Raw genomic sequence first — 13,023 nt, forward strand, 5'->3', positions numbered from 1 at the left:
GATTGTGAGGAAGTAGTGGCCCGCTTAGATGACCCCTTGGTCTTAGGCGGGCGAGGGTTAGGTTTCTGTTGAGCCAATGAGTGATTCAATTGCTGTAACTGAGTGGACAGGAGATCTGCCCATGGCGGATTAACCGCAGGGACTATATGTGGCTGTAAAGGCACGGGAGGTCCCATAGGAGGCGCGAGTCTAGTTACCAGCGTAGTCGGTAAAGTAGAGAAAGCAGCCCAAGGCGGGTCTTGATGTGCTCCCGTTGCCGCAAACTGACTGGGGGGTAGAGAACCCCCAGAACCTGAACCCTCAGTTGCTATGTTATCCTCCAATAAGTCCGCGGCATCATCACCGCGTATTGCGGGATCAGCCACGGAACTATCGCCCCTTGCTGCTGACATGATATGAAAGCATAAACCACGGGCGACACAGTACAATATCAGCAGATAAAATACCTGACCAAGAACCCCCTGTGCAGTGAGACAGCACAAACAGAGGATTCAAGAGGTATATGGTGACTGAAAATCACAGAGAAAAATAAAAAATAAGTATACCCTGTGAACTACCCATATCAAACAAAAACTCTGACGCACTTAGCCCCCCTCAGGGTACAGAATATAGGGATAGCAGTATGAGTGAGATACACAGAGTATATATCACACAGCAGCTATATGCACACACACACACACACACACACACACACACACACACACACACACACACACACACACACACACACACACACACACACACACACACACACAGTCACATGTACAATGCAGAAATTATGACAAACAATGATACTGCACTGGACTAGCAATACTAAGTAACACCAAGAAAAGCTATATAAGCTTATAGATATATCAAAGCACAGTAAAGACTGGATGTATATCACAGGGTACTTGCACTAAATAACCCTGCGGCAATGCACTGTTTCTTAACTAACACTGTCTAAAGACATGTAGAATACTTAAGTGTCCTGTAAATGCACAGCGCTGATGATGCAGGCGGCTTTACAGAGGAGACATTGCCCATGCAGTCCCAGAATCAGCTCAGCATGTAGTGATGGCGCCAAACGCTGACAGGGAGTGAGTGAGAGAGAGAAATATGCAGCTCCAGTGCGGGAACATTTCAGTAAATGAGGCCTGGGACTGGGGGAGGGGCTACTGGCCAGAGCCTTATCCCCTTGCTGGGCTTCACCAACGGGTACTGCGGGCCTTGTAAAACGGATTATTATGTAATCCGACCTGTGCCCTTGCCCTAGTGGTCTAGTGGGGTCCCTGTACTACCACAGTGTCCACGTCAGCGTGCGCGGCCCGCCTCCCAAAAGCCGCGCTGGATAACGGTTTGCAGCGGGTCCCGCTTGGGGGACCCTCTTATCTCCTCCCTTAGTGAGGCCACGCGATCCCAGAGAGCAGCGGCAGGTGTGTGTGTGCTAGGCAGCGCCGGAGCCCTCCGCTGTAAGTACCCGGCAACCAGGGTGTGGGAGTATACAGCACCGCCGGTGGAGGTGATGGAGCTGCAGCATGAGATGTCAGAATGACATCTAGCACTGTGAGTGCCCATGCTGCAGTCCTTGAAGTCTTCTATTTCTTCTTATAAAATCTCTTTTCAGAGCTACTGGAGCAGCCCCCCTGTTAGCGACCTGCCTGCTGGGCATCAACTTACAAACTGAGCTCCTGTGCATGGAGGCGGGGTTATAGAGGAGGCGGCGCTGTGCATCCTGGAAACAGTCAAAGCTTTTAGCCTGTTGGTGCCTCGGATCAAGATCTTACTCTACACCCCAATGTTATCCCTGTGGAACCCCAGTGTACCCCGCTGCAGAAATACAGTTAGTGATAAAATAAGAAAATAAGAAAATGTGTAAAAAAAACTTTGGTCGATCATTCAAACTGATACTAACTTTGATTTAAGTGACACTACATTGATGTCATGATAATCGCGGGGCAGAAAATAGGATTTGAATTACCTTCAAATCCTTTTATCGTACTCCGTAGGGGATACTGGGAATCCATTTAGTACCATGGGGTATAGACGGGTCCACTAGGAGCCATGGGCACTATAGAAGTTTGAGTGTGTGTTGGCTCCTCCCTCTATGCCCCTCCTACCAGACTCAGTCTAGGAAACTGTGCCCGAGGAGACGGACATACTTTGAAAGAAGGATATAGAAAAGGAAAGTGATGAGAATTCGAACCAGCACAACTAGAACAAGAGGAAAGCCATGCTAACCAAACTTGCAAACAGGGACAGCTGAACCAAACAACAGAGCAGGAAAAATGAAGCACCACCCAATATCCCTTACGGACTACGAGAAAAGGATTTACCGGTAGGTAAGTAAAATCCTATTTTCTCTTACGTCCTAGGTGATACTGGGAATCCATTTAGTACCATGGGGAAGTACCAAAGCTCCCAAACCCGGTGGGAGTGTGCGGAAGTTCCTGCAGAACTGATTGACCAAACTGAAGATCCTCAGAGCCTAAGGTATCGAACTTGTAAAACTTGGCAAACGTGTTCGAACCCAACCAAGTAGGTACTTGGCAGAGCAGTAAAGCCGAGACACCCCGGGCAGCTGCCCAAGAGGAACCCACCGACCTAGTAGAGTGGGCTTGAACAGATTTTGGAATCGGTAAACCTGCCGTAGAATAAGCATGCTGGATAGTGAGCCTGATCCGGCGTGCAATAGACTGCTTCAAAGCAGGGAGCCCAATTTTATTGGGATCATAAAGAACGAACAGCGAGTCCGCTTTCACACTAAGAGACATATTTCATCCAGATACGATAGTAATGTTTAGACGTTACACACTTTCTGGCTTCGATCATAGTCGGGATGACCTTGTCGGGAATACCTCTCCTGGCTAGAATCAGCCGTTCAACTTCCATGCCGCTAAACGTAGCCGCGGTAAGTCCTGATGTTGCAGAAGATCCTCTCGAAGAGGCAAAGGTCACGGATCTTCTAACAGCATCTCGAGCAGATCCGCATACCAGGCCCTTCGCGGTCAGTCCAGAGCAATAAGTATTGCTTGAACCTTTACCCTTTTTATTCTTTTTAGAATTCTTGGGAGTAGAGAAAAGGGAGGAATCAAGTACACCAGCTTGTAGACCCACGGAATTGTCAGGACGTCTACCACTACAGCCTGTGGGTCCCTAGACCTGGAACAATACCGCTTGAGCGTCCTGTTAAGTCGAGAAGCCAACGTGTCGATCTGTGGATAACCCCACCGATGTATCAGCCACTGGAACACCTCCGCCCTGAGCTCCAGGATGTTTATCGGAAGAACGATATCCTGACTTGACCATCTTCCTTGAAACTGTACCCCCTAGGTGACTGCGTCCCAACGTCTGAGGCTTGCGTCTCTGGTTAACAGAATCCAATTTTGAATCCTGAACCTTCGACCCTCCACTAGGTGAGGAATTTTTAGCCACCACAGGAGGGAGATCCTGGCTTTTGGCGACAGATCCGCTGATGCATGTGAAGATGCGATCCGGACCATTTGTCCAACATGTCCAGCTGGAAGGGCCTCGCATGAAACCTTCCATACTGAATAGCTTCGTAAGAAGCCACCATTTTCCCCAGAAGGCGGATGCACAGGTGTACTGAGATTCGGGTCGGCTTCAAGACAGCCCGAACCATCGACTGGATCACCATTGCTTTTTCCAAGGGAAGGAACACTCTCTGAGACTCTGTGTCCAGTATCATTCCCAGGAAATGAAGCTTCTGCGTTGGTTCTAGGTAACATTTTGGTAGGTTCAGAATCCACCCATGATCCAGTAGTAATCTGGTTGTGAGACCAATGTTCTTCAACAACAGCACTCTGGACAGAGCCTTCATCTGTGTGCGGAGCAACATCATCATCTCTGCCATCACCTTGGTGAACACCCTCGGTGCAGTGGAGAGACCAAATGGCAGGGCCTGGAACTGGTAGTGACGGTCCTGCAGTGCAAATCGTAGGTAAACCTGATGAGGCGGCCAGATCGGAACATGAAGGTACGCATCCTTCATATCCAGAGATACTAGGAATTCCCCCTCCTCCAGACCTGAGATCACCGCTCTCAAGAGACCCCATCTTGAATTGGAACACTGATAAGTACGGATTCCACGACTTGAGGTTCAGAATTGGTCTCACCGAACCGCCCGGTTTTGGTACTACAAACAAGCTGGAATAGAATCCCTTGTTTTGTAGATGAAGTGGAACTGGAACAATGACCTGGGTCTGTAATTCTTGCCTCTTGTGAACCTGGTAAGCCTGATTTGAAGAATCTGTGAGGTGGGAGCTCCTTGAACTCCAGTCTGTAACCCTGGGAGATACGGTCTATGACCCAGGGATCCTGGCACGATCTTGTCCAGATGTGACTGAAGAATTTTAACCGGGCTCCCACCTGCCAATCTTCCAAGCATTTTGGTCCACCGAAGGTGTTGAGGAAGCAGAGCCTGAGCCTTGTTCCTGTGAACCAGCAGTCGCTGTTTTGCGTGGTGTTCCTCTAGCGGTGGTAAAAGAACCTCTGGCCTTGCCCCTAGATTGGTCAGTCTGAAAGGACTGTAAAGTGGGTCCCGAGGAAGCCTTTCTAGCTAGCGGGGCAGCAGAAGGTAGGCATGTGGACTTACCCGCAATAGCTTTGGAGATCCATTTGTCTAGCTCATCTCCAAATAAGGCCTCGCCTGTGAAAGGTAGGCCTTCCACGCCTTTCCTGGAGTCCGCATCCGAAGTCCACTGGTGTAGCCATAAACCCCTGACACTGCCATAGCTGTAGTGCGTGCATTAAGCGAGCCTATCTCTTTTATGGCTTCCACCATAAAGTTCGCAGAGTCCTGTATATGTTGCAGGAGCAAAATAATCTCCCCTTGAGGCAAGGTATCTAACCCCTCCATTAGGTTACCAGACCATTTAGCAATGGCTCGCGTAACCCACCCGCATGCTTATGTGGGTCTCTGGGCCACCCCAGCAGCTGTATACAAAGATTTGAGCGCAGTCTCAATTTTGCGACCAGCCGCGTCTTTTATGGAGGCTGCACCCGAGACAGGCAATACAATCTTTCGTGAGAGCCTGGAAACCGATGCATCCACTACCGGTGGGTTTTCCTATTTTTTTCCTATCCTCAGGAGGAAAAGGAAAAGATGATAACAACCATTTAGGGATTTGAAATTTCTTATCTGGATTAACCCACGGTTCTTCAAACAGGGTATTTAGTTCCTTTGACACAGGAAAAGTGGCTGAGGATTTCTTCTTTATATTAAAATAAGATTCCTCACTCTCCTCTTACCTTATCAGGGATATTCAGAACTTCTCTGATAGCTTCTATGAGAGCCTCTATTCCTTGCAACAGAGTAGCGTCTCCCACCTCTTAATCCAACTCACCCTCCACCATGTCTGACCCCTCATCAGTCAGACTGCAGGATATGGGCCAAAGTAAATTTTTGCGGACAAATGGCAGGGTATTGAAACGCTGGTTTGGGTATTGAGTTCTTTTTTATAAACTCAGTCATAGACTGTCTTAAGTATTGCGTCTCTTTCTCATTCCAAGATAACTTAGTAGAAATGGAGGAAATAATCAGGAAATAATTCCCCTAATGAAGTCCAGTCATGCTGGTTCTTCCCCACTAGCCTGGTAAGGGATACTACACACTAGTGAACACCCTGGAAAAGAGGAACACTTCGCCTTACAAGAAGCACACTCTTTTCCTGACATACTGTAACAGTGACAGAGCACACACACACACACACACACACACACACACACACACACACACACACACACACACACACACACAGACACACACGAGCTCTACAAAAACAGTTTGTGCAGTTTTAGAGTAGCTCTGAACCTACTCAGCGCTTGTGATCACTTCAGCCTATTCGTGTCCGGATTTGACGTCATACACCCGCCCAGCGAACGCCCAGCCATGCCTGCGTTTTTTCAGACACGCCTGCGTTTTTGCAAACACTCCCTGAAAACGGTCAGTTGACACCCAGTAACGCCCCTTCCTGTCAATCTTCTTGCGGCCACCAGTGTGAACGAACCTGAGCACAACCACAAAGAGCTTTGTACCCGTACGTCGCGTGTGCGCATTGCGGGGTATACGCATGCACATAAATGCAGTTTTTTCACCTGATCACTGCGCTGCGAAAATCAGCAGTGAGCGATCAACTCGGAATTACACTCTTAGTACACTAATAATCACTCCCCCCTGCTATGACCCCCTGGTACTGCTAAGGTAATCTGGAGTCTCTCCGGAGGAGCTGCGCGTCCCTGTCATTCAGCGTCTGTGTCACCTGCAGTAGGGAAAATGGCGCCTGTGAGCTGCTGAATTCGCTCATAGTGAAGCCCCGCCCCTTCAATGGCTCGCAAATCTTCACGCTCTTCTTTATATTGGCTGTATGTGTCTATGTGCATAAAATGGAGACATACTCCTTTTATGGCTTTGATGCCAGTCTGGGTACTGTGTCCGCTGTTAATTTACACAGTCGGGAGACGCAGTCCACCCCGTTTAGAAGCTGTGCGTCTCCGTACCCTAATGCCGCCATAATGGCCGGCGACCCGCTAACCGGGACGCTGGCTTAGTACTCACCACTCTTCTGGCTCTGTTAGGGGTGGCGGCGTGCTGCGGGAATGTACGCTCGCCATGCGAATAGTTCCCTCAGTAGCAAGCATCCTGTCAGCGGGGAACAGGACCATTAACCCTGAGAGAGGTTGGGTCGTTACCCCCCCTAAGTCCCACGAAGCAGGCAGGCTGGTGCCATCCAGTCCTGCCTGAAAATAACAAACTTATAAAATAAATGCAGAAAACTCTTCAGGAGCTTCCAGAGACGTGACCGGCTGCTCCGGGCACATTTTCTAAACTGAGTCTGGTAGGAGGGGCATAGAGGGAAGAGCCAGCACACACAATTAAACTTCTATAGTGCCCATGGCTCCTAGTGAACCTATCTATACCCCATGGTACTAAATGGATTCCCAGTATCCCATAGGACGTAAGAGAAATTTAAGTGACTTCCTCGTTAAAACAGATGTCATGCAAATTAATACATTAAAACCTGCACAATTTTTACCTAAGCGCCGAGGTTGTAATAAATGTCCAAACTGTATTACATGTAAATTCCAACGAACAGGTAACATATTTTACCATCCTTATTCAGGTAAAACATTCCAAATTCAACAATATGTGACACCTGCCATGTGGCTTAATGTACGTGGGCAAATCTGCTCATCAATTTAAAGAGCATATGGCAATGCAGCGCTCAGCTATTGGAGCGGCACTGACGAGTGGTAAGAGTGAACAACCTCTTGCATAGCATTTCAGTGAGGCGACGCACAAACATCATCATCAGTATAATTGATTGTTTCACCACTTTTACTAGAGGCACAGATCAGGGCAAAAAAATTATTACAAACTGAAGCCCGTTGGATTGAAATGAAATACATTAGCAGCGAATAGTCTAAATGAGACACCAGGACTTCAATGTCTTGTACTCAGTGGAATACTTGTAATATATAATTGTTAATGTCATAATGTAACTATTACAATATTATAATGCAACTTTTGTTGTTATAAAGATATTAGTCTTCACGCTCGGCTGTTTTTAAAGGGCAAAATGTGCGCTGCCCTTTTACCAGTGCCCACCCCAATTGTGACGCCCCCCACCTCGGCCAGCCGTGCCCCCTTATTGGCGTGGATAACTAGTGAAATCACAGTGTGTATGGAGTGGAATGGAAAGGGGATGCAGTTAAATTACCGGCAGTCGGAATCCCGGCAATCAGGATATCGACACCAGAATCCCGACTGCTGACGATGCTGCCTGCCGGATTCCCGGCTCACAGGGGCTATTCCCACTTGTAGGTGTCCACGACACGTACAGAGTGGGAACAGAACCTGTGGCGAGCGCAGCGAGCCCACAACATGTGTGTCGAGCGCACTGAGTCTGCAAGGGGCTTTCTACTGCTCACCCCGCTGCCTGCATAATGACGGCCAGGATGCCGCTGTATGTACACTGACAACCGGCATCCCGACCGTCGGTAATTCATACTGATCCCATGGAACATTTTACATTGTTGCTAAACTTGTTATTTACTTAGAGTGCCAACAGTTCATTAAATGTTTGAACAAGTCCTTTTAATGAACTCAAGAGCAAATTGCAAGGTACAGTAATTATTTGCAGAAACTGATAATTATCTTTATAAAAGACCTGGGATAGAATCCATTTAACCAATACAGAGAATCGGATCACCTTCACGATCATCGCAACCATCACCTCATCCAAAGCATATTCCTTCCTCTGGTATATCACTACCCCAGGTATATAATTTCACATGGTATATCAGCTGATCCTGAGCATATCACTTCCCCTGGTACAGTATATCACTTTCCCTGACACATCACTTCCCCAGGTATATCATTTCACCTGGTATATCAGCTGATCCTGAGCATATCCCTTCCCCTGGTACAGTATATCACTTTCCCTGACACATCACTTCCCCAGGTATATCATTTCACCTGGTATATCAGCTGATCCTGAGCATATCCCTTCCCCTGGTACAGTATATCACTTTCCCTGACACATCACTTCCCCAGGTACCGTATATACTTAAGCATACGTCGACCCGAATATAAGCCGAGGCACCTAATTTTACCACAAAAACCTGGGAAAACGTATTGACTCGAGTATAAGCCTAGGGTGGGAAATGCAGCTCTAGCCGTACACAGCCCTCATACTGCCAGATATGCCCTCACAGTGCCAGATATGCCCCCACAGTGCCAGATATTCCCCCACATTGCCAGATATACCCTTATACTGCCAGATATTCCCCCACAGTGCCAGATATGCCCTTATAGTGCCAGATTTTCCCCCACATTGCCAGATATACCCTCATATTGCCAGATATTCCCCCACAGTGCCAGATATGCCCTCATACTGCCAGATATGCCCGCTCAGTGCCACATATGCCCCCAAGTGCCAAATATGCTCCCCCAGTGCCAGGTACAATTTACCCTCCCCGCTCCCCCGCTGTTTTGTGAAGGAGAGACACGGAGGGCACAGCACGCGCCTCTCCTGTGTCCATCCTGCGTCTCCGGCGGCAGCGGCAGGTCTATTAAATGAAGTGCCGGTTCGTGAGCCAATCAGAGCTCATGAACGGGTACTTCATTTAATAGACCCGCCGCTGCCGCCAGAGACGCAGGAGGGACACAGGAGAGGCGCGCACTGTGCCCTCCATGTCCCTCCTTCCCAGCACTGACTCGAATATAAGCCGAGGGGGCTTTTTCAGCATAAAAAAAAGTGCTGAAAAAGTCGGCTTATACTCGAGTACTTGGTATATCTGCTGATCCAGAGTATATCACTTCCCCTGGCACATCACTTCCCCAGGTATATAATTTCACCTGGTATATCAGCTGATCCAGAGCATATCACTTCCCCTGGTATATCACTTCCCCTGACTCATCAGCTCACCCAGAGCATATCACTTTTCCTGGTATATCACTTCCCCAGGCACATTAGCTCACCAAAACATATTGCCTGAATTTGCAGTACGGAGGACACAAACATGTCTTATCCCCCTATGAACAAGAAAATTGGCCAATTTGATCTTATGGTTTCAGTCTAACCGAACTCATATTGCGATTGGTGGAAAGATGGCTGAAGAAAACTGACATATAACAAATAGCAACATAGAGGGTTACTGCAAAAGTCCTCAAAAAATGAGTTTGGTGTTGTCACTGAGTCATATACTTCATTCCATTATTGAATGAAAAGTATTCATACCTTATTTCAGACTTTTATGGGAATTGGCCCCATCACACTCCCTTAAAATGGGAGATAGTCAGTAAAAAGTGATATGCTTAACCCCTTCTGTGGTATGCACAGAAATCTTCAGGGCTAGCTAGCGCTGGCTACCCAGGAAGATTTCCGTGTATACTGCCTCCTGATTCCCTGGGGACAGCCGTGCAGTGTACAGGGCGTTTGGGAATCAGCATACTCCATTATGGAGTTTAGCCCTCCCCCGGACTCCTATTGGCTGGGGCGGCGGGCTTAGCTGTAAAATAGCTTATGCTGATTCCTGGGCGCCGTAAGGCAACCGGGAATCAGTGCTGGTGCTGGCGATCCCCACGGGCTTTCACCAGACGATAACCTCGCCCTGCCCCGTCACTCACCCCCCCTGCACCTCCCCCCCCCCCCCCGCTCCCATAATAATTTAAAAACACCCCCCCAGGGTGTGTTCTTAAATTAAAAACTCACCACTGAAGGGGTTAAATGCTAAGGATATATGGCCAGTTGTTTTCAAATTTGGGGCCTAATTCAGACTGGATCGCTGCAGCAATCGCATACTGAAGCCCTTGCTGGAGTGCACCCTGGAAGCCCAGTGAGATGCTAACTGCATCTCAGGGCTGCAATCAAATCTGCCTGATTGACAGGCAGAGGCGGTCGTGGGCATGCCAACGGTGTTGCGGGGGGCGGACCACAGCATCTGCGTGACGTCACAATCAGCCGTTGTGACCCGGAATGCGGCAGGTAGCTGCCTGCCATCACGCAGGCGCTGCACAGGCAGGGAGCTACTCGCCGGGTGCAAAAGCATTATTTATTATTTATTAACAGTTTCTTATATAGCGCAGAAAATTCCGTTGCGCCTTACAATTCGCCGCCGTGCGATGCTTTTATACCCGTGCAGGGTAGGGGGCAGAGCCAGAGATGCAGGGCGGACTAGCCCTGTGCTGGGCGCCCCCCCCCCCCCCCCCCCCGCATGTCTGAGAAACTGATCGTAGATGTGCTAAATTTAGCAAATCTATGATCAGATCTGAATCACCCCCTTGGTCCTTAAGGAACCTTAATGGTTCAGGTTTTAATGCTAGTGATAATAGAGCACAGGTGAATTAATTAGTACCTCAGTCATTTTTAATTTAACCATATATTCTCACTCATGGATATCCTTAGAATCTGGCCTGTTCGCGTGCTTTGAGGACCACATTTGGTATCCACTGGTATAAACTCACATATCATAATTATTAGGTCGGGCAACAAAATGGCTGCCACCAATGTGTGGAAGGCTTAACCTCAACCTGATTTAAAAGTTGATATAAAGGATTACCAGGTCAGCGCTCAATGCCAATGATGTGCACAGAAATTAATAAAACAATTTATTAGACAAACTAAAAACATATAACAATTTAAAATAAATAAGACCACAGCATAATAGTCGTAGAAAACTGAGGTTTCTACAACCTCTGAAATACGTAATAATATACACTAATTGTAAGCACTTGGAAGGCAGTCGCAGAACCTTAAATAAAAGATGATTCTCTGTTTGATTTTATCTTTGTTTGAATACTCGCCCACAGTAAAAACACAAAGATTCTAGCACGGCCGTGCATGTGAGTGTCCTCAATTACTACAAGTTCAATTCCAGCTGGAAAAAGTTCATCAACTTTAAAATCCACTAGATGTATGAGCGGTGCAGGAATATGGAGTTGTATGATAACTATTACTCACAGTCTGTATGGACTTGTCCTCGCTGCACCGCAGGTATTTGTGTAAAGCCGCTCTATATCACCCTGTGCATGGGTGAGACATCCGTCAGCGGCGGGATTCGTTAGTAGCACAGTCCGTCTGCGGCGCAAGCAGGGAGCCGCTCTCCACTCTCCGGCACACTGTGGATGCACCAATACGCCGTTCTATACCCCCAGCACAAACGGAATAGTGCTCAGCAGGACAGGGTATAAGGCGTTCCCAGTGTGATAAAGGAAAGTGAGTGGTGCAGTCTCGTTGAAGATATGCAGTTGCCGGCAAATGCTGTAATCAGCTGCTAGGAGGACACGATTTGATTCTTGTGGGCAATAAAGGTATTAGCGACCCCTTCTCTCTGTATCCTCAACGTGTTTCTCCGCACCCCAGGCGGCTTCTTCAAGAGGCAGAGTGTTCTGATTTAAAAGTTGACCTAAGGCGTCTATTGATTTATTGTGATTACCTTGCACAACCAATAAGCTAGCTTGGGATCCGGTCTGAAGATCGATAGTGTCTAGGTCGACAATGTTTAGGTCGACCACTATAGGTCGACAGTCACTAGGTCGACATGGATGGAAGGTCGACAGGGTTTCTAGGTCGACATGTGCTAGGTCGACAGGTCTAAAGGTCGACATGAGCTTTTCACATTTTTATTTTTTATTTTTTCATACTTAACGATCCACGTGGACTACGATTGGAACGGTAAGGTGTGCCGAGCGAAGCGGTAGCGGAGCGAAGGCACCATGCCCGAAGCATGGCGAGCGAAGCGAGCCATGCGAGGGGACGCGGTGCACTAATTTGGGATCCCGGTCACTCTACGAAGAAAACGACACAAAAAAATTTTCATTCCTCATGTCGACCTTTAGACCTGTCGACCTAGCACATGTCGACCTAGAAACCCTGTCGACCTTCCATCCATGTCGACCTAGTGACTGTCGACCTATAGTGGTCGACCTAAACATTGTCGACCTAGATACTGTCGATAAAACGAACCACACCCAGCTAGCTTATCTCTAAAATAATGACACAGACAAAATAAGACACGGACAACAACTGCGTAAGTTTAAAAGGTCATTAAGTATTTATTAAGTGGAATGACCCTTCTTGTAAGGGATGGCAAGGAAAACGCTTTATGACCAGCTCTAGCCAATTGATGTTATTCAATAATGGCGGTGACTTAAACGCCCCCACTTCTATAATATGAGGCGACTAAAATGCCTCATCTGGCCAAAAGCATAACCTGCATTGAGAAGGCAACACCACCCTTCACTATGGCATAGCATGACCATTTCCCACAGAAAATGCCCATCGTCCCCCTGTACGGGCAGAACTCACTAGCAGTCCTTGGATAGGGTAGGTGCCACTCAAAGACCACTTATGCCCCATGTGGCCGCTGGTCAAAAGCGCCTGCCCGCCTTAAGTAAAACTGAAAGCCAAATAATAGCCACATCAGAGAGCAGCAAAAATAGGATTTTGGTTACCTACCAGTAAATCCTTTTCTCGTAGTACGTAGAGGATGCTGGGGTCCACATTAGTACCATGGGTATAG

This window comes from Pseudophryne corroboree, chromosome 7, assembly GCF_028390025.1.
Source record: "Pseudophryne corroboree isolate aPseCor3 chromosome 7, aPseCor3.hap2, whole genome shotgun sequence".
Taxonomy (NCBI): domain Eukaryota; kingdom Metazoa; phylum Chordata; class Amphibia; order Anura; family Myobatrachidae; genus Pseudophryne; species Pseudophryne corroboree.